At 38.3% G+C, this 19,875-nt stretch overlaps 1 protein-coding gene and 1 long non-coding RNA gene across 2 annotated transcripts in view; one reads left to right on the plus strand and one right to left on the minus strand.

The window, feature by feature from the left end:
• Positions 1-19,875, minus strand: part of LOC133632895 (nuclear receptor subfamily 6 group A member 1-A-like) — a 267,492-nt gene that overhangs the window by 148,892 nt on the left and 98,725 nt on the right. The gene's annotated exons all lie outside the window — the stretch shown is intronic.
• The window catches only part of LOC133632896 (uncharacterized), a 31,097-nt gene continuing 28,663 nt past the window's right edge, over positions 17,442-19,875 (plus strand). Inside the window, exon 1 of the long non-coding RNA XR_009821725.1 lies at positions 17,442-17,626. This is a non-coding gene — a long non-coding RNA (uncharacterized LOC133632896). The remainder of the gene's footprint in view (positions 17,627-19,875) is intronic.

Genomic DNA, 19,875 nt, shown 5'->3' on the forward strand with positions numbered 1-19,875 from the left:
TTTTATATTGAAGCTATTATCATATATATGATTTATGACAGCAACATACTTCAAAAGTTTGCAAGTAAATAGATATGATCAAAATAGTATCAATCTCATGGAGATTCCTGAGCCATTTTGAGAGTTAATGAGTAAGCCAATCACATGATCCGTTACGTCAATGTGGAACCACAGATCCCTTCCCTATCAACAACAATGCTAATCAAGCACACTTTGTGAGAGCCAAAAACAATTACTTTGGGACAAATTATGATCCAGGACCTTATATTTTTGAGCCCGAACACAAAGAGTATGAGTAATAAGTTTTAGAAGCAGAGTGCTTAACGGCTATAGCTTCATTGTGACACTATAGCATTAGCAGCATTGCTAGGTGCTAAACATACAAACTAACCATAATAAAACAAACACTTACTCTTATATTTCCACTCTCACTAGGATGCCGACCGACGGGACGCTCACATATCCCCGTTTAGATGAAGATTCAATCGCAATACTCACGAAAGGTTAAAAAAAAGTTGCTGCAACTAGTCTGTGTGGACCAGCCTGTTGGTCCAAGACCACATTTGTCTACTAGCAGGTGAGAGATGCATGAATTCTAACCTACAATTTACTTTTAGCAAGTTTGAGACCAAGTAGGAGCAGCCGCCGACTCAGCGTGTCAACAATAGCAGCGTATGCGCTGCTAAAATACTCTGTCTGCGCGAGCGCTTATAATAACAATATCACTCATATTTGGTTCATTTTCAGGTCATGAGATGTAAATGGAGATTTGTTGGCGCTTTCTGGATATTTTTAGAGTATACTGAGAGGACCCTCCATCTGTTGACTCAATTGTTAGACATTTATTTGTGAATTAGAATGCATAAACAAAGAAAAAAACATATGTGTTCTTGTCTTACATAAGGCTAGTGAATGATTATCAGCACATCTCTTTACAACTGTTGAGTATTTCCAGTATGACTGATCTAATAATACGGTCAGAGTGCAGAAGCTTTACTACGGTCACGTAGAATCTACGGAAATTGCCAAAGAAATTTGGAGCGGAATAATCAAAATGACTGACTGAATTTGTGGCATTTTGTGATGTTTAAACGGTATTTTCGCATATTTTCCGGATTATAAATACAATTGGGTATGTTTTAATGCAGGGGTCACCAACCTTTTTTAAACCAAGAGCTACTTATTGGGTACTGATTAATGCGAAGGGCTACCAGTTTGATACACACTTAAATAAATTGCCAGAAATAGCCAATTTGCTCAATTTACCTTTAACTCTATGTTATTATTAATAATTAATGATATTTACACTTAATTGAACGGTTTAAAAGAGGAGAAAACACGAAAAAAATGACAATAAAATTTTGAAACATAGTTTATCTTCAATTTCGACTCTTTAAAATTCAAAATTCAACCGGAAAAAAAAGAGAAAAACTAGCTAATTCGAATCTTTTTGAAAAATTTTTAAAAAATAATTTATGGAAAATCATTAGTAATTTTTCCTGATTAAAATTAATTTTAGAATTTTGATGACATGTTTTAAATAGGTAAAATCCAATCTGCACTTTGTTAGAATATATAACAAATTGGACCAAGCTATATTTCTAACAAAGACAAATCATTATTTCTTCTATATTTTCCAGAACAAAAATTTTAAAAGAAATTCAAAAGACTTTGAAATAAGATTTAAATTTGATTCTACAGATTTTCTAGATTTGCCAGAATAATGTTTTTGAATTTTAATCATAATAAGTTTGAAGAAATATTTCACAAATATTCTTCGTCGAAAAAACAGAAGCTAAAATGAAGTTTATTTATTATTCTTTACAATAAAAAAAATTAATTTACTTGAACATTGATTTAAATTGTCAGGAAAGAAGAGGAAGGAATTTAAAAGGTAAAAAGGTATATGTGTTTAAAAATCCTAAAATCATTTTTAAGGTTGTATTTTTTCTCTAAAATTGGCTTTCTGAAAGTTATAAGAAGCAAAGTAAAAAAGTTAATGAATTTATTTAAACAAGTGAAGACCAAGTCTTTAAAATATTTTCTTGGATTTTCAAATTCTATTTGAGTTTTGTCTCTCTTAGAATTAAAAATGTCGAGCAAAGCGAGACCAGCTTGCTAGTAAATACATAACATTTTAAAAATCGAGGCAGCTCACTGGTAAGTGCTGCTATTTGAGCTATTTTTAGAACAGGCCAGCGGGCTACTCATCTGGTCCTTACGGGCTACCTGGTGCCCGCGGGCACCGCGTTGGTGACCCCTGTTTTAATGGATACAATGAAACACTGTTAAGCATAAAACGTCAACTTGTTGTACCAATGATTGTCACACACACACTAGGTGTGGTGAAATTAACCTCTCTATTTGACCCATCCCCTTGTTCACCCCCTGGGAGGTGAGGGGAGCAGTGAGCAGCAGCGGTGGCCGCGCCCGGGGATAATTTTGGTGATTTAACCCCCAATTCCAACCCTTGATGCTGAGGGCCAAGCAGGGAGGTAATGGGTCCCATTTTTTATTGTCTTTGGTATGACTCGGCCACGGTTTTAACTCACGACCTACCGATCTCAGGGCGGACACTAACTACAAGGCCATTGAGCAGTACCACTCTACTGCCACTTTATATAAACTTTGCAGCGTGCCGTCATTTGTTCCACGCCTGTTTCCGCAAAACCAAACCACAGACGACACTTTTAACTTCTTGGGAACCAACGTATCGCTCTGGTTTGCGTTAGCCATGTTTTGTGTGTGATCCTCCATAAGGAAACAAGGGTGAGGGCGGAAGCCAAGGAAGCTCCGTGGGGGAAAAAAAATGAGCAAGAAGCGAAAAAACTATTTTTTGTCATTTTTTTAAATCGTCTGCAACAAAAAACTTGAATATATCAATAAAACCGATTAATCGGCCAATACACAAAGCGATTTCACAACAGGATGTTAATTTGCGCAACGTCACACAAACCAGACGTGACCAAACACGTTTTTTGTTATCATCAAAAAACATTTTTTTTTACAAATTAAACAGAAGATACTTATTCAAACACTCACAGCCAGATTAATATTATTGTATAACATATCTATTTTGCCAAGAAAGTATATTGTGTGGCTAGTTATTTATTGAATTTAGTCCTTTCTATAAAAATTGGTTACAACGTAAGTAAGTACAAGTACTTTGAGAACATTCAACAAAATGATGACATTAATGATATCTGTGAAAATGTTGGTGGCAATAACTGTGATATGACATTTTGATATCCATCCCTCCGCCCCCACACAAACGTTACTTATCGCAGCCCACGAGTCAAAAAGTTTGTCCGCCCCCGGATGGACTGTCAAAAGTAAATACATTGGAAGTGATTAGTTGAATGGGATAGAAACCCCAGCAGTGGTGGATTTAAATAAGATTAGCAGTAATCTCAAATACACTGCGTTCGCGCTATAAATACTAAACACATCACCCAATAAATGTACACAACTAAATCATGGAGAAAGATTAAGGCTGGCTACAACCCGGGAGGCTTTGCTGGAGATTGAGTGGTTGTTTTGACAAAACGATGGCTGGTTCATTTGCAACCTCGTAATACACAAACTATACATATAAACATACAACCGCAGATCAGTGTCTTGCAAAAATAGTGTCATATTTCACTTATTGAGACCATGTTCAGTCATGTAAAAAGACGTTTTCTAACTGCTCCACTCAAAACGGTGAACATTTGTCAAAATGCATGCATGCATGCAGGGGTGTTTCGATTCGGTGTTGATATCAGTCCGATATCAGCAACAAAAAAAAGTATCGCCTTGCATCTAAAGTGTTCGATAAGCTCCGATACAAGCATCTAAATGTCCTCCAATAAGCACACAATTCCTTTTATTTTAGTCAAGTCATTCACAAAAGGCTACAGGCTGCAAAGGTGCTTGCAGCTACACAACAGCTAAGCAAACAATAGCACACAAGCTAGACATACTAACAATAATTGAACGATATTGCAGTGGAAAACAGAACATTTGTCAATACAAACAAGTGTCAAATAAATATAGTTGCATATTACTTGCACAAACAAAGTCTTAGAGGCAGAATCCAGTAACAGACGTGTCCGCATCATTCAATTTACTGCCACATGAACTTGAATTCATGGATTATGGTGACCACAAAAAATTCCCATTTCACTTCAATTTCTAAGATAGCATAAATCCCTTCCAGACAGTTAATATCAAATAGGAGCACTGAGAAGCTTTGGGAACCACACGATTCCATTTGATTTGATTCTTGGGGGTAATGATTCGAATCAGAATCGATTCTCTGGTTCAAAATCAATACGTTAATACCATTGGGTACCCAGTTCTATGATTAACTACATTCCTCCATAAAATAAACAAACAACTCTGATACATGTTTATATAACTTGAAAACTAGTTCTGTTTAATAAACATTTAATGAAGTCAAATACAAATAAGACAACAACAATATGATTTGCCTGAGTAGCTGGACAGAACAGATGAAAAATAATAATTATATATTTTTTTAGATTGACTTTTGAGGTTTTTAAATAGATTCAGAATCGTTACAAAAAAGAATTGTGATTTGTTCAGAAATTTATTTTTTTTGACACCCCTGTCAAATAGGTTAGTGTTTTTTCATTGTTTATTTGACTCATTTCACAAACCTTTTGTGACATTGCACACTACTAAAAAATAAAAGTACGTATGATCAATATCGGTATCTGCCAATACTCGGGGCTCCAATATTGGTATCAGAAGTGAAGAAGTTGTATCAGGACACAACTGATGTTACTTTTCTGACAATGTCAATAAACCTCAAGGTTTGTCCAAATAAGTCAGTTAGAATTGAAAATTTAAGAATCCTCCTGGACTTTGGTGCACAACGTTTATGTAAAGCTCAAACAAGCGCCTGGAACCAATTATTCATGTTTACATTGTTTCTCATGGGGAACTATGCTTCACCGTACACATTTCAATTACAAACAAGAACCAAATACGTTTGTAAATTGAGGTTCCAATGTGTTTTATGTATGCAAGCAAGTCTTCCAAAGCTTTTCACCACAACCCACAAATGTCTTTTACAGTTTTAAATCGCAATCACATGTCCTCATGCTCCAAACAAAATTATTACATGTGATTTTGTTTGAAAAACGACAAGACAGAGCAAGTGCAAAAACGATACTCGTCACGACATGTTGATACACCTCCTGCAGCTCTGCGTTGTTTGGGTTTGGTCTGATACTGTAGGAGGGTCTGATGTCTCTCCTCAGCAAGATGTCCACAAATGTCCTCCAAATCTTTGCGGAAGTCTGAGGGGAGCAGTCGGATCCCTGCGGTCTTGATCCTGGTCACCCGGATGCCAGTCTGCTTACTCAGCACCTCAAAGTCATGTGAAGCTGACAACGATCGTGGACTAAAGTCTGGAAGCATCCTTGTCATAGCGTGTTCACGTTTCAACCACACACGTGTCGGATAAGGAGGATAAAAAAGGAGGGTGGTAAATATAATTTGTCCGATACAACTTTTTCACTTCCGATACAAACATTGAGCAGGAATCATAGGCACTTATATTATTTTGTAGTGTGGAGTGTTAGAAACGTTTTGATCAAGTGAAATGACTGAAACCTGCCTTAGAGACTATAAATATTTGATACTTGTTTATATTGACTAATGTGCTATTTTATTGTTCAATGAGTATTGCCTATATGTCTCACTCGTGTGCCGATCAATGCCTTTTAATACCAATCAAAATCGCTGATTCAGTCTGACAAGCGGCTAACAGCTAATTATGTGTCTCTATACACAGTGTGGAGCCGCTCCTCTGTCAAAATAATCACCTAATCTGCATTTACAGCCTTCATTTCTTCATCTTAAAGGGGAACTGCACTTTTTTGGAACTTTGCCAATCATTCAAATCCTTATGTGAGACAAGAACACGTATGTTTTTCTTTTATGCATTCTAACTCGTAAAATACGGCAAGTATGAGGCGGCTAACAATGCAGATAATGAGGGTACACTATTACGCCCAAAAAGCCCTCTAAAAACACCCAAAAACCGCAAACAATACTCCATTAACATGTCGCGGCCTGAATATGTTAGCAATATTGTTATTATAAGTAGAGATGTCCGATAATGGCTTTTTTACCGATATCCGATATTCCGATATTGTCCAACTCTTAATTACTGATTCCGATATTAACCGATACCGATATATACAGTTGTGGAATTAACACATTATTATGCCTAATTTTGTTGTGATGCCCCGCTGGATGCATTAAACAATGTAACAAGGTTTTCCAAAATAAATCAAATCAAGTTATGGAAAAGAATGCCAACATGGCACTGCCATATTTATTATTGAAGTCACAAAGTGCATTATTTTTTTTAACATGCCTCAAAACAGCAGCTTGGAATTTGGGACATGCTCTGCCTGAGAGAGCATGAGAAGGTTGAGGTGGGTGGGGTTGAGGTGGCGGGTAGGGGCTAGCGGGGGGTGTATATTGTAGCGATTCGGAAGAGTTAGTGCTGCAAGGGGTTCTGGGTATTTGTTCTGTTGTGTTTATGTTGTGCTACGGTGCGGATGTTCTCCCAAAATGTGTTTGTCATTCTTGTTTGGTGTGGGTTCACAGTGTGGCGCATATTTGTAACAATGTTAAAGTTGTTTATACGGCCACCCTCAGTGTGACCTGTATGGCTGTTGACCAAGTATGCTTTGCATTCACTTGTGTGTGTGAAAAGCCGTAGATATTATGTGATTGGGCCGGCACACAAAGGCAGTGCCTTTAAGGTTTATTGGCGCTCTGTACTTCTCCCTACGTCCGTGTACACAGCGGCGTTTTAAAGTCATACATTTTACTTTTTGAAACCGATACCGATAATTTTGAGACCGATACTGATAATTTCTGATATTACATTTTAAAGCATTTATCGGCCGATAATATCGGACTGCCGATATTATCGGACATCTCTAATTATAAGTGCTAACGCCGACAAACTATCTTTGGCCGCGGCATAATTGCAGAGAGCTAACTAGCTCATGCTGCTATATTGACAGACTGAGCTGCTGCATCGCCTAGGAGTTGGTTAAAGATAATTCTAGATTATAAATAATGCCTATCACCTGGATAGTAGAAGGTTGTGGACATAAACCGAGAAGTTGGTCAACTTTGACGTCCAACTTGGACACGAAAAGACCCTTGTTTGCAACTTTTTTCCCCCTGTGTGACGATTATGAATACATCTTCATTTAAACAGGAATATATAAACATCCCAGTGAGAGCAGACATTGTGCAGTAAGTGATTGTTTTATTATGTTGATAGTTTGTATATCTTGTTCAGCACTTAGCAATACTGCTACAAGATGCTTAGTGTTTCAATAAAGCTGGATCTCTTTAGCTTCTGAAACTTGTAGATCATCCTCCTTATATTCAGGCTCAAAAATATAGGTTTCTGGACCATCATTTGTCTCAACGTACTCTTTGTTGTCTCTCATGAAGTCTGCCATGATTAGTAGTGTTGTTGTTGAAGGAAAATGTGAACGTTTTGATGTGTCTATGAAATTAATACTCCGCCATTTGCTTGAAATGAGCAAAATACGTAAATATTAATGTTATTTTGAATGTGACAGATACCACAATACATACCTACAGTATGTATATAAAACAACGGGGGGTTTTAGAACTCTTTATAGGCGGAATAAAGGGACTGTCATTACCTCCATAGTTATCTGACTCTTGCTAGCGTTTACTTACGAGTTAGAATGCACAAAAAAAAAGGAGAAAACACATGTGCTCTTGTCTTACACAAAAAATGTGAATGATAGACAAAATTCCAAAAATGTGCAGTTCCCCTTTAACTTAATGGTACTAATAGAAGAGTGTAAAAATGTAGTTGTAATATTGTGTTGATATTGTTCAACTGACGATAACACTCGCCATAAATAAAGTGAAACATTTACAGGTGGCACATGTGATCGGTATCGGCCCGTCTCACTCATGGATGATCCGTATCGGCAGCACAAAACCCTGATCAGAACATCTTTATTCACTACATTCTTTGTCGATGCAGCTTTGAATATGATGTATACATGTATGTGGATATGTATGCACACGTATAATAAGGATAATCCACTGAAATGGGCCAAATATGTTTCATTTAGCAGAGAGTTGGCGAGTGTTTCCTCAAATTGTGTAAATGACAGTTTGCAACGCGCCATCGCTCATAATCTCACTGCAGCTTCCCCCGACGCTTGATGGAATTTCCATTGCTTGCAAAAAGACACTTCAAAGGCGGAGACGCTTCTAATCTCCTCCACTCGGCGCACGGACACATAACGACGTGATAATAAGATCCTTGAAAAGCCTTCCGAGGAGCCAGAGATGAGAATTTCATTTTCATGTCTGCCTCTTCGCCTCTTCTTTTCCAAACATCTCCCAATAATCACCATTTAGTTTGTTATATTTACAGAAAGGAAACATAATTAATGTTTTTAAAATGTAGCTCATCATCTGATCTCTGATCAGTCAGAAAATATAAATGTCAACCGCCGTGCGTTAGGTATGGCTACTATTCACATTTAAGCCGATACGGTACCGACTGCTTTTGTGTGCGTTCATAAATATTATGGTTTTAAATAATAAAATCTTGTTTTTTATTGCAACATTTAAAAATGAGCTAATTATGAAAACTACTGTCGAGTTATATCTTGTTTTATTATCATTTGCAGGTATGACACTAAGCTGCAATTACAGTTGCAAGTACAAGATGTTAGATGCCAGCAGTGTATAGTTTATGATGTCTTTTTGGATTTTGTTGCGCCCTAAAAAGTGTCAATACTGTAAATATTGTACTTATCACGCACCGCTGTTTGGTTGTAACGTGCATCTTCGTTGTTGTTTTCATTAACACATTCGGAGGCGTTGAAATCAGCGTGTAAAATAGCTAATGCTAATCAGTAGCACGTCAATACAGTAACAAAACCAAAGAATATTAGCATCAAGCTTGCGCATTTTTGGAAAAAGGGAGCCTTACTTTACTTAAGTTGAGAGCGGTTTTTAAGTCAATTACTTTGTTGGCATTGTACATTTCAACATTGCCTAGAGGTAGTTTGGCAGAGTGTTGCTGGAGTGATCACCAAGTGCCGAAGTGTGAATGGTACTCATTCTTAGCCATGATTCATATCCGAATTGTTGTTATATCTTCCTCATTTGAAAGTATGAAACTAAGTTGCGCCGTAAAAAGTGTCAATACTATAAGTATTGTACTTATTACACACCAGTTGTTAGATTGTAATGCGCATTTTACTTGTATTTTTCATTAACAAATTCGGAGGTGTTAAAATAGCCATGTAAAAGCGCTAATTCTAATCAGTAGCATATCAATGGCAAAGCCAATGTATATTAGCATCAAGCTAGCGCATTTTTGGAAAAGTGAAAAGTTGGAGCGATTTTTGTTGTTGGCATTGCCTAGAGCAAGGGTTTTTACCTTTTTGTCCTTAGGGCCCAACTTTCCTGCTACAGAGGGGCCCAGGGCCACAATCAAATATTAAAACCAAATTAGCATTCTTACTCTTGATTTTAATCGCATACTCACTGTTTACAACCTTTTAGAATGATATTAAAAAATGTGTTCATCACAAAGATTATCATCAAGGCTTAGGTCAGGCTGATTAGAAAAATTAATACTGATGAAAAAACATTTACATACAATTACACAGTGCTAAAGTAAATACATTCTAACTACATTCATAATTGATATGAACGCATTTCCTAAATAAACTGTCAATAAAATAAAGTGCAAATGAAATTACAGCTTCACTACTTTAATCATAATTTTTGCGCTTAAGAAACTTCTCTATTACTTTAGCTCCAAACTTGTTCTGTTTGTTTGATATGTAGTCATTAGTGCCACAAGTGGTGGAAAAGTGTATTACAACCGAGTATCGCTGCGGCCCATACAGACCACAGCTGAGAAACATTTCATTTTTGCGGGATTTGGTATGTGCCAAAAAAGTACCGGATTTGGTACCCATCCCTACTTAGAGTATGAACACTTCTTAAGGCGCAACAAAAGACTAGACTCTACAAAGACCGAACTGACTAGCCAACACACCATACACATACATGTATACTACTTCATGTCTTGGACTTGGAAGTGTAATTGCAACTTGATGGCATACTTGCAAATGAGACTCGGAAATGTGATAAAGCAAAATATAACAACTGGACAGCAATTATCATCAAAAAACAATAATATTTATAAACACACAAATGTATCGGAAAGTGGTACCGTTGAGTACTGGTAATGATTTCCAGGCACCGGGAATTGGTAACGTATCGGTTCAAATGTGTACAGTGCCAGTACCTAGCTTACATCTATAATATGAAGTATAAACAAACATGATGTTCTAAAACCTCAACTACTCGAATCCAAGCAGCTTTCATATTTCTCGGTTATCGTCACAGATAAAGATAAAATGTACAGTAGATATCGACACAGATGATATCACATTAGCACAACAAAGAGGTGCCTGCTGGCATATTGGTCGAAATATTGTGTGTGCAATACTGAATAATATGCTAACATGAACACCTGCTGCTAAATTGTAAGAGAGGAGATGCTTTTGAAGTCACATCCGTGAATAACCGGATTAAATATTATCTAATTATTCCTCCAGCTTTCCAACATGATCCTGTGTTTGGGAATTATTTAACCTTTTAAAAGTTCAGAACATCCACACTGGGGTATGTTGGGTCTGTGTTGCCATGGTGATTGCTCAGTGTCAATAAACATGTGTTCATATAACTAGAAAAATATGAGGGTTAATCTGTGTTTTTACTACGAAATCTTTTTCTGGACACTGAATTTAGGTAACGGAGGTTTCTGCGTTTGATTTTTTATTTTTATTTTAACATCAAATTATGCTGACAACTTCAGTAAATAAAGATGTGTGAGCAAAATGTATAAAAGTTCAGTTTTTTAACATAGTGTTTTACAATTCAGTGTAAAAAAAATCCATGTATAAAAAGTTCAGTGCATAAAAATTCAAATGTTAAGAAAATCAGTGCATAAAAATGCATTGTAAAAAAAATTCAGTGCAAAAAATAAAATCTGTAAAAAATTCAGTGTAAATAAAAATGAGTGCAGGAAAATTAATTAAAAATGCATTATAAAAAAACTGAAGAAAAAAAAATCAGTGTATAAAAATTCAGAGTAAAAATATTCAGTGCAAAAATAAAAATAAAATAAAAAATTCAGTGTAAAAAATTCAATGAAATAAAAAAAATCATTGCACAAAAAATCAGTGCACAAAAATCCATTATTAAAAAATAATGCAAAAAGAAAATTCAGTGTAAAAATATTCAGTGCAAAAAAAAATATTAAAAAAAATGTCAGTGTAAAAAATTCAATGAAATAAAAAAAAATCATTGCACAAAAAATCAGTGCACAAAAATCCATTATAAAAAAATTATGCAAAAAGAAAATTCAGTGTAAAAATATTCAGTGCAAAAAAAATCAGTGTAAAAAAAAACCCCAAAACAACTGTGATTTCGGTCACCCTAACTAATATGTAACATTTTCCTATCGTTACATCTTACAGTAGAATTCTGGCTACCATTTATTTATTTATATTTTTTTAACGTAAAATCTTCGGTCGTAATTTCTACAGATCACACGAAACCAACATACCAACATTATTAATGTTTGTTTAACCTAATTTCTGTTCCAACTGAAGGCAACTGTGAGTCGTTACTTGAATGAAAACTACCGTAAATTCCAGACTATAAGCCGCTACTTTGAATCCTGCGGCTTATAAAACGGCGCTGCTACTTTATGGTCATAATGCAAAAAGTAAAAAAACAAACAAACAAGCAAAGACACTGAAAAGGTGTGATCGTGTTTATTCTGTGGCGCCATCTTTCGGACGTGTTCGCTCTGCAGGTGTCGCAGTGCCCTTCTGTGTAGACTGAGCTTTCAAACGGAAGTACAAGTGCCGTTCCATCTTCTAGTCATCCATAGCGTTTCTGCTGGTATGGATTCTTCATTCATCCCTCCCAGCAACATTTGTAAATGTTACAATATAACAAACAATTCTCATTTAAAAAAATAACGTCCCATGTGTGATGTCTGTAGGAGTGTTTTCATACATATTTGTACATGCTATCGCAACATAATGAAGCTAGCGTCGTTAGCATTAGCTAATATGCTAACACGTTTACGAGTGTTTGTGTTAGTATTATTAACTTACAATGGCATTCTGTTGGTATTGTTTCAGTTTTGCAAATTCCTCAGTAAATTCGCCAGAACGTCAACGTGGAGTTATTAAGTCTGTTTGGCTGATTGGAGAGCTAGCTTGCGCAGCTAGTGGGTCCATGACCAGGACTTCTGTTTTGTTCAATCAGCCGTTTTACTGCCGTGTTAAAGACACCGTTTGGAAACAATTAAGGTATGTACTGTCTATCTGTGTTGGCCCTGCGATGTGGCGACTTGTCCAGGGTGTACCCCGCCTTCCGCCCGAATGCAGCTGAGATAGGCTCCGGCACCCCCCGCAACACCAAAAGGGACAAGCGGTAGAAAATGGATGGATGGATGGCATAAACATTTACAGAATCTTTCTGTGTAAATAACTCATTTCATAACGTATATATGTGCGGCTTATAGTCTGGTGCGGCTTATATGTGGAAAAATTTTGTTTTCTTATAACATTTAGTGGTTGCGGTTTATGTCCTTAAAATGCGGTACTCAAATACCAAAGAAATGCTGGATTCTTCTGGTCAGCGTTATTACCATAATGACAGTTAGAGTCCATGGTTTCAATCATGATCGGTCCTCAGACCAACATTAGTTGGCAGGAACAAAAAAAAATCAACACAAGCGCTAGAGAAACTGTTCATCTAAGCAATCAGGTGCCAATAACGAGGTCTGCTCCAACTGAAGTCATGTTGTCATTTTTAACACTGTAACTGAACATTGTTAGGTCATAACAACACAATGGTGACCTGTGTTCCATCCAAGATATGAACTGTAATGTCACTTTAGACCGTCTGTAAGGCCAATTTGGTTGGGTTGAAGAAAAAGGCTGCGTGGCAGCGTGTTGCATATTATCCAGGTCACAGTGATCTAATCAGGTGTGAGTGGAATGACTGCCAGCGCTCTGGGCTTAGTAGCTACTCTCATGACTGGAATCTGATGGAACACTTTTTGGGTTTAGGACGGTCAACATTAGGGCTTCACTAAATGAAATTGAATCGATTAATCTATCAATAATTTATGTAATTGACTTTTGTATACAACTGTTTCGTAGAGCTGTGCTCTAAAGGGTGAGCGCGGCTAAGATGGTGTGGTATTTGGTCTGACTACGGTCCCTTTGGAAAAAATAGAAAAAAGTGCCATAGTGTCCAGGTGACTTTTCCTCTTTTATCCACGCTTTCTTCATTTTGACTTTCTCTTCTCACTCCATGCAAAGAATCAACCAAACCTAATAGTTGATACTGTCACCTGATTGGCTGTTAGCGTGTCGCTCCCACTGCTGATCAGAGAGTGAGTGCCTTTGTTCATGCAACCAAACTTGCTTCCGTACTTTCGCTTTCTTCCGGCAAAGAAGAAGAAAAAGATAGACCGTTTTATCGAACGCATTTTTTTTGGTCTATCAAAGGGGTGTCAAACGATCATGAGTTTGCTAAGCATAAAAATGAGCTGACATTTTTGAATGAAAGAAACTACTGTTCTAAATGTGTCCACTGGATGCCGCAATAGCAATTCTTTGCATCCCCTGTCGCTATAGTACGTATAACTTCACAGGGGGCGGAGCTATGTGCCGTGTTAAGATAGAGCCAACACTTCTATGTTTGGAGACGACATACTTACGCTGCTTATTAGTGATAGTTTACAAAATGTAGATTGTTACGTTCATTGATTGTCAAATATGTCGTTGATAATGTAACATTTGACACTTCTGCACAAATCAATGCTTTTGATAATCTGTACATTTCCTGTTGTACTTAAAACCGGGGACACATTTTCAGGGTGCACATGAAAATGCTGAAATATTAAGTATTCCATGCTACATATGTACATAATAAACCACATGATGTTAATACATCAGTTGAGAAAAATTAGTAATTACATTAATAACGTCCTGTAATTTGATGTTTACAATATTATTCATTTAATTTTCTGATAGAAACTAGCACCAATGGGAGCATTTTTAAACTCTTCCATAATCAATTTCACCATTTTGACTAATGAACATTATCAAATCATTTATTAAGAAAGTATAAATAACCACAAATGAAGATAGAATACTATTAACCGCAACATGTGAGTGTAGAAATAACATTATGATTTCTGCATGTTCAGAATGTCTTTTTTTAAACAAAGAAAAAAAATTGAAGTTGTCTTTATTTTTACGTTATTGCGCCAGGATTTATGTTCCTCCATTTTTTGCCCACATATTAGCCGCACCAACTAAATTTCAGATTTGTTTCCCATATATTAAAGGCCTACTGAAACCCACTACTACCGACCACGCAGTCTGATAGTTTATATATCAATGCTGAAATCTTAACATTGCAACACATGCCAATACGGCCGGGTTAACTTATAAAGTGATATTTAGAATTTCCCGGGAAATATCCAACTGAAACGTCGCGGTATGATGACGTATGCGCGTGACGAAGTCAGTTTAACGGAAGTTATGGTACCCCGTAGAATCCTATACAAAAAGCTCTGTTTTCATTTCATAATTCCACAGTATTCTGGACATCTTTTGCAATTTGTTTAATGAACAATGAAGGCTGCAAAGAAGACAGTTGTAGGTGGGATCGGTGTATTAGCAGCGGACTACAGCAACACAACCAGGAGGACTTTGTTGGAGAGCAGACGCGCTAGCCGGCGACCTCACCTTGACTTCCTACGTCTCCGGGCCGCCAAACGCATCGGGTGAAGTCCTTCGTCCTTCCACCGATCGCTGGAACGCAGGTGAGCACGGGTGTTGATGAGCAGATGAGGGCTGGCTGGCGTAGGCGGAGAGCTAATGTTTTTAGCATAGCTCTGTTGCTAAGTTAGCTTCAATGGCGTCGTTAGCACAGCATTGTTAACCTTCGCCAGCCTGGAAAGCATTAACCGTGTATTTACATGTCCACGGTTTAATAGTATTGTTGATTTTCTATCTATCCTTCCAGTCAGGGGTTTATTTTTTTGGTTTCTATCTGCAGTTAAAGCACGATGCTATCACGTTAGCTCGTAGCTAAAGCGTTTCGCCGATGTATTGTCGTGGAGATAAAAGGCACTGAATGTCCATTTCGCGTTCTCGACTCTCATTTTCAAGAGGATATAGTATCCGAGGTGGTTTAAAATACAAATCTGTGATCCACAATAGAAAAAGGAGAGAGTGTGGAATCCAATGAGCCAGCTTGAACCTAAGTTACGGTCAGAGCGAAAAAAAATATGTATTTCACTGCATTCTAGTCCTTCACTCTAACGTTCCTCATCCACGAATCTTTCATCCTCGCTCAAATTAATGGGGTAATGGTCCGAATAGCTCTAGCTGCGTTGAAAACAGTAGGAAAATATGAGGGAGTGAACAACTGACAACGTCACGCTACTTCCGGTAGGGGCAAGTTTTTTTTTTTATCAGAGACCAAAAGTTGCGAACTTTATCGACGTTGTTCTATACTAAATCCTTTCAGCAAAAATATGGCAATATCGCAAAATGATCAAGTATGACACATAGAATGGATCTGCTATTCCCGTTTAAATAAAAAAAAAAAAATTTCAGTAGGCCTTTTATTTTTACGTTATTGCGCCAGGATTTATGTTCCTCCATTTTTTGCCCACATATTAGCCGCACCAACTAAATTTCAGATTTGTTTCCCATATATTAGCCGCACTGGACTATAAGTCGCAGATATATACGCTGTGAAATGAGTTATTTACATATGAATATTCTGTACATTTTTATTTATATACCTTAATTGTTTCCAATCAGTGTCTAACACGGCAGTAAAACGGCTGATCAAATAAAACAGATGTCCTGGTCATGGACCCACTAGCTGCGGAAGCTAGCTCTCCAATCAGCTAAACAGACTCAATAACTCCACGATAACGTTTTGGTGAATTTACTGAGGAATTTGTGAAACTGAAAGAATACAAAAATAATGCAGATGTAAGTTAATAATACTTACAGACACTTGTTAACGTGTTGGCATATTAGCTAATGCTAACGACGCTAGCGTCATTACATTACGATAGCACGTACAAATATGCATGAAAACACTCCTACAGACATCACACCACATTGTTTAAGTTAAATCGTAATTCTTACAAAATAGGAAGCAATGAACGAAGAATCCTTTAGAGCAAAATCGCTATGGACGGTTTTACTTCCGGTTTCAGGCATCAAAACGGCATGTGCATTTTCAACCTGCAACACCTGCAAGGAGCAAACTCGTCGAAAGGATTGGAGGCACAGCACAAACAACAACACACCATTTCAGCGTTTCTGCTCGTGTTTAATGACAACTATTGAACACAAAATATGCCCGTTGGTGTAGAAAAATCCTTCAATAAGCCGCACCGTTTTTGTAAGCCGCAGGGTCCGAAGCGTAGGAAAAAAGTAGCGGCTTAAATTTCGGAATTCACCGTATTTATTGATCAAACAGCACAATTGTTTTGTCATCTCCTCGTTTTAAATGTCTATCATCACACCACCACTATTATTTAGAATATGGATAATAAATCATATTGTGCCATTTCCACCTGTAGTCAGTGTTCATCAAATGTTCATGTTTTGTTTTTCAACATTATTAAAGTTATTTTCAATATTCAGATATTGCTATCATATGTGGCCTTGTGGTTAGAGTGTCCACCCTGAGATCGGTAGGTCGTGAGTCATACCAAAGACTATAAAAATGGGACCCATTACCTCCCTGCTTGGCACTCAGCCTCAAGGGTTGGAATTGGGGGTTAAATCACCAAAAAAATATTGCTGAGCGCGGCCACCGCTGCTGCTCACTGCTCCCCTCACCCCCAGGGGGTGGAACAAGGGGATGGGTCAAATGCAGTGGGTAATTTCACCACACCTAGTGTGTGTGTGACTATCAGTGGTACTTTAACTTTTTTTTAATATCTCAGGATCTTTTCCCCCCTTCCACTCACAAAGACTCCGCCCACTTTGGCAGCCGTTCAATAGAGAAGCCTTCTCCTGTTTTATGGTCTCAGCTCAAACCAATCATGGCATCCCCCCTCCCCCCAGCCAATCGGGGCGGCCCCGGCACCACACGTGACTTTATCCGTCAAGCGCCTCATATATAGCGCATGCCAGAAAATGTGGGACAGTTCAATAACTGGCGTGTGTGCGCGCGCGGGCAGGCGGGAATGTGGGTTCTTGTTTATCTATGCGGCCGCGCAGACGGGAGGGAGGGAGAGAAGAGTGAGGGGAAAACTCCTGGCTGAGGTCCCACGAGCAGCGGGGAGAGTGTGTGTGAGTGTGTGTGTGTGTGCGTGTGTGTGTGTGTGTGTGTGTGTGTGTGTGTGCGCAGAGAGCGGGACATCGCTAGCACAACTTCTCACCCTTGGAAGCGTTTCCACTTTTCTGCTACGTCGACAACTTTTTACTCTACGCCGCCGGTAAGTATTTCAACTACTTGACCCCAAAAAAAACGCGCTGATTTGATGCCACGTTGTTTGAAGTTGCCACCGAGAAAAAAAATGGTTTTTAGTTTGTAGTTTGGTCGTGTGATCCGAACTTTGAGACGGATGATTGTGAGAGCGGGCCGAACAAAGCGTACAGACTGTGAGAAGTGTTTAGTCGCCGCGGAAGGCAGACGCCACGCTCGCCGAGCCAGACCGGAGACAAAAGCAAGCGGGCCGGCCCAGAAAGGCTGGCTGAGAGTCTCACGCGTGCAAACATTCCGAACAAGAAGGGTCGGCAGGAAAACGTGGGGAAAAAAAGGAACAGACGAGGCGTCAGAAAGGGGAAACGCAGAATAGGAAGTCCGAGTGTGGGCGGTGGTTAAAAATAGACAAAGAATAGGAGTCATCGCACAGGCTCAGTTTCCTTTTTTCACGGGTTTCCCCCCTGCGACTCACACGGAGAGCGTTTGGCTTTGGAATGTAGCGAGAGGTCTGGTTTTTTTTTTTGGTCCGCTTTTGTTCAAAGCTCTTAATCCAAAAGGCCGGCGAGCGACAACGGCACTGCTGAGGACCGCAGATGTCCACCCGGCTGCACGCACACAAAGGCTTAGTTGGCGCCGCCGCGGACGATAATCGCGCAAATATCGTGACTGACGAGGAGGGTGGGGTGGGGGGTATAAGAAGTGTGGACTGGAACTGGAGGTGACATACCTGTACGTGTCGAGTCTCGCCACCTTGATACGCATCTTCGCCCGCATCGTGGCGGACGTCAAAGGCAGGTTGACGTGGCGTCCTAGCTCAAACTTCAAAGAGTTCTAAAAAATGTGGGAGAGGGACTCTTCTCTTCAAAAATTGGTCAAATGTTTTTATTGTTGATCCGTCAGTCCGCGAGATTTGCCGTGGTTTTAACTCACGCAAATTCAACAGATACCTCGCAACTTTGTCCAAAGACCACAACTTCCCAGCACATGTTCTCCCATCACATTTGTCTCAGAGTGCTACTCAAACGTGCACTACCACTTTATAATGGAAACAAAGTCTAACAACATATCAACTACCGCATTTTCCAAACTATAGAGCGCACCGGTATATAAGCCGCACCAGCTAAATTTCCTTTTTTTTCCCCATATATTAGCCACACAAGCTAAATTTCTGATTTGTTTTCCTGTTAGCCGCACCAGCTAAATTTCCCATTTGTGTCCCATATATTAGCCGCACCAGCAAAATTTCCGATTTTTTACCATATATTAGCCGCACCAGCTAAATTTCCGTTTTTTCCCCATATATTAGCCGCACCAGCAAAATTTCCGTTTTTTCCCATATATTAGCCGCACCAGCTAAAATTCCGTTTTTCCCCCCATATATTAGCCGCACCAGCTAAATTTCCGTTTTTTCCCAATATATTTGCCGCACCAGCTAAATTTCCGTTTTTTCCCCATTTATTAGCCGCACCAGCTAAATTTCAGTTTTTTCCCCATATATTAGCCGCACCAACTAAATTTCAGATGTTTTTCCATCTATTAGCCGCACCAACTAAATTTTCGTTTTTTTCCCCCATATATTAGCCGCATCAATTCAATTTCAGATTTTTTTTCCATGTATAAGCCGCACCAACTAAATTTTTGATTTATTTCCCCATATATTAGTCACACCAGCTACATTTCCGATTTTTTTCCCATATATTAGACGCACTAGCTACATTTCCTTTGTTTTTTCCATGTATTAGCCACACCAACTAAATTTCCGATTTTTTTCCCATTAACCACACCAGCTAAATTTCAGATTTTTTTCCCCATATATTAGCCGCACCAGCTAAATTTCAGTTATTTCCCCATATATTAGCTGCACCAGCAAAATTTCAGATTTTTTCCCATATATTAACCGCACCAGCAAAATTTCAGATGTTTTCCCATATATTAACCGCACCAACTAAATTTCCAATTTGTTTCCCCATATATAAGCCGCACCAACTAAATTTCAGATTTTTTTCCCATATATAAGCCGCACCAACTGAATTTCAGATTTTTTTTCCATATATAAGCAGCAACAACTAAATGTCAGATTTTTTCCCATACATTAGCCGCACTAACTAAATTTCCGTGTTTTCCCCATATATTATGCACCAGCAAAATTTCAGATTTTTTCCCCATATATTAGCCACACCAACTAAATTTCCGATTTTCTTCCCATATATTAGCCGCACCAGCTAAATTTCCGTTTTTTTCCATGTATAAGCCACACCA

Source organism: Entelurus aequoreus, linkage group LG17 (genome assembly GCF_033978785.1).
Source record: "Entelurus aequoreus isolate RoL-2023_Sb linkage group LG17, RoL_Eaeq_v1.1, whole genome shotgun sequence".
Lineage (NCBI taxonomy): Eukaryota > Metazoa > Chordata > Actinopteri > Syngnathiformes > Syngnathidae > Entelurus > Entelurus aequoreus.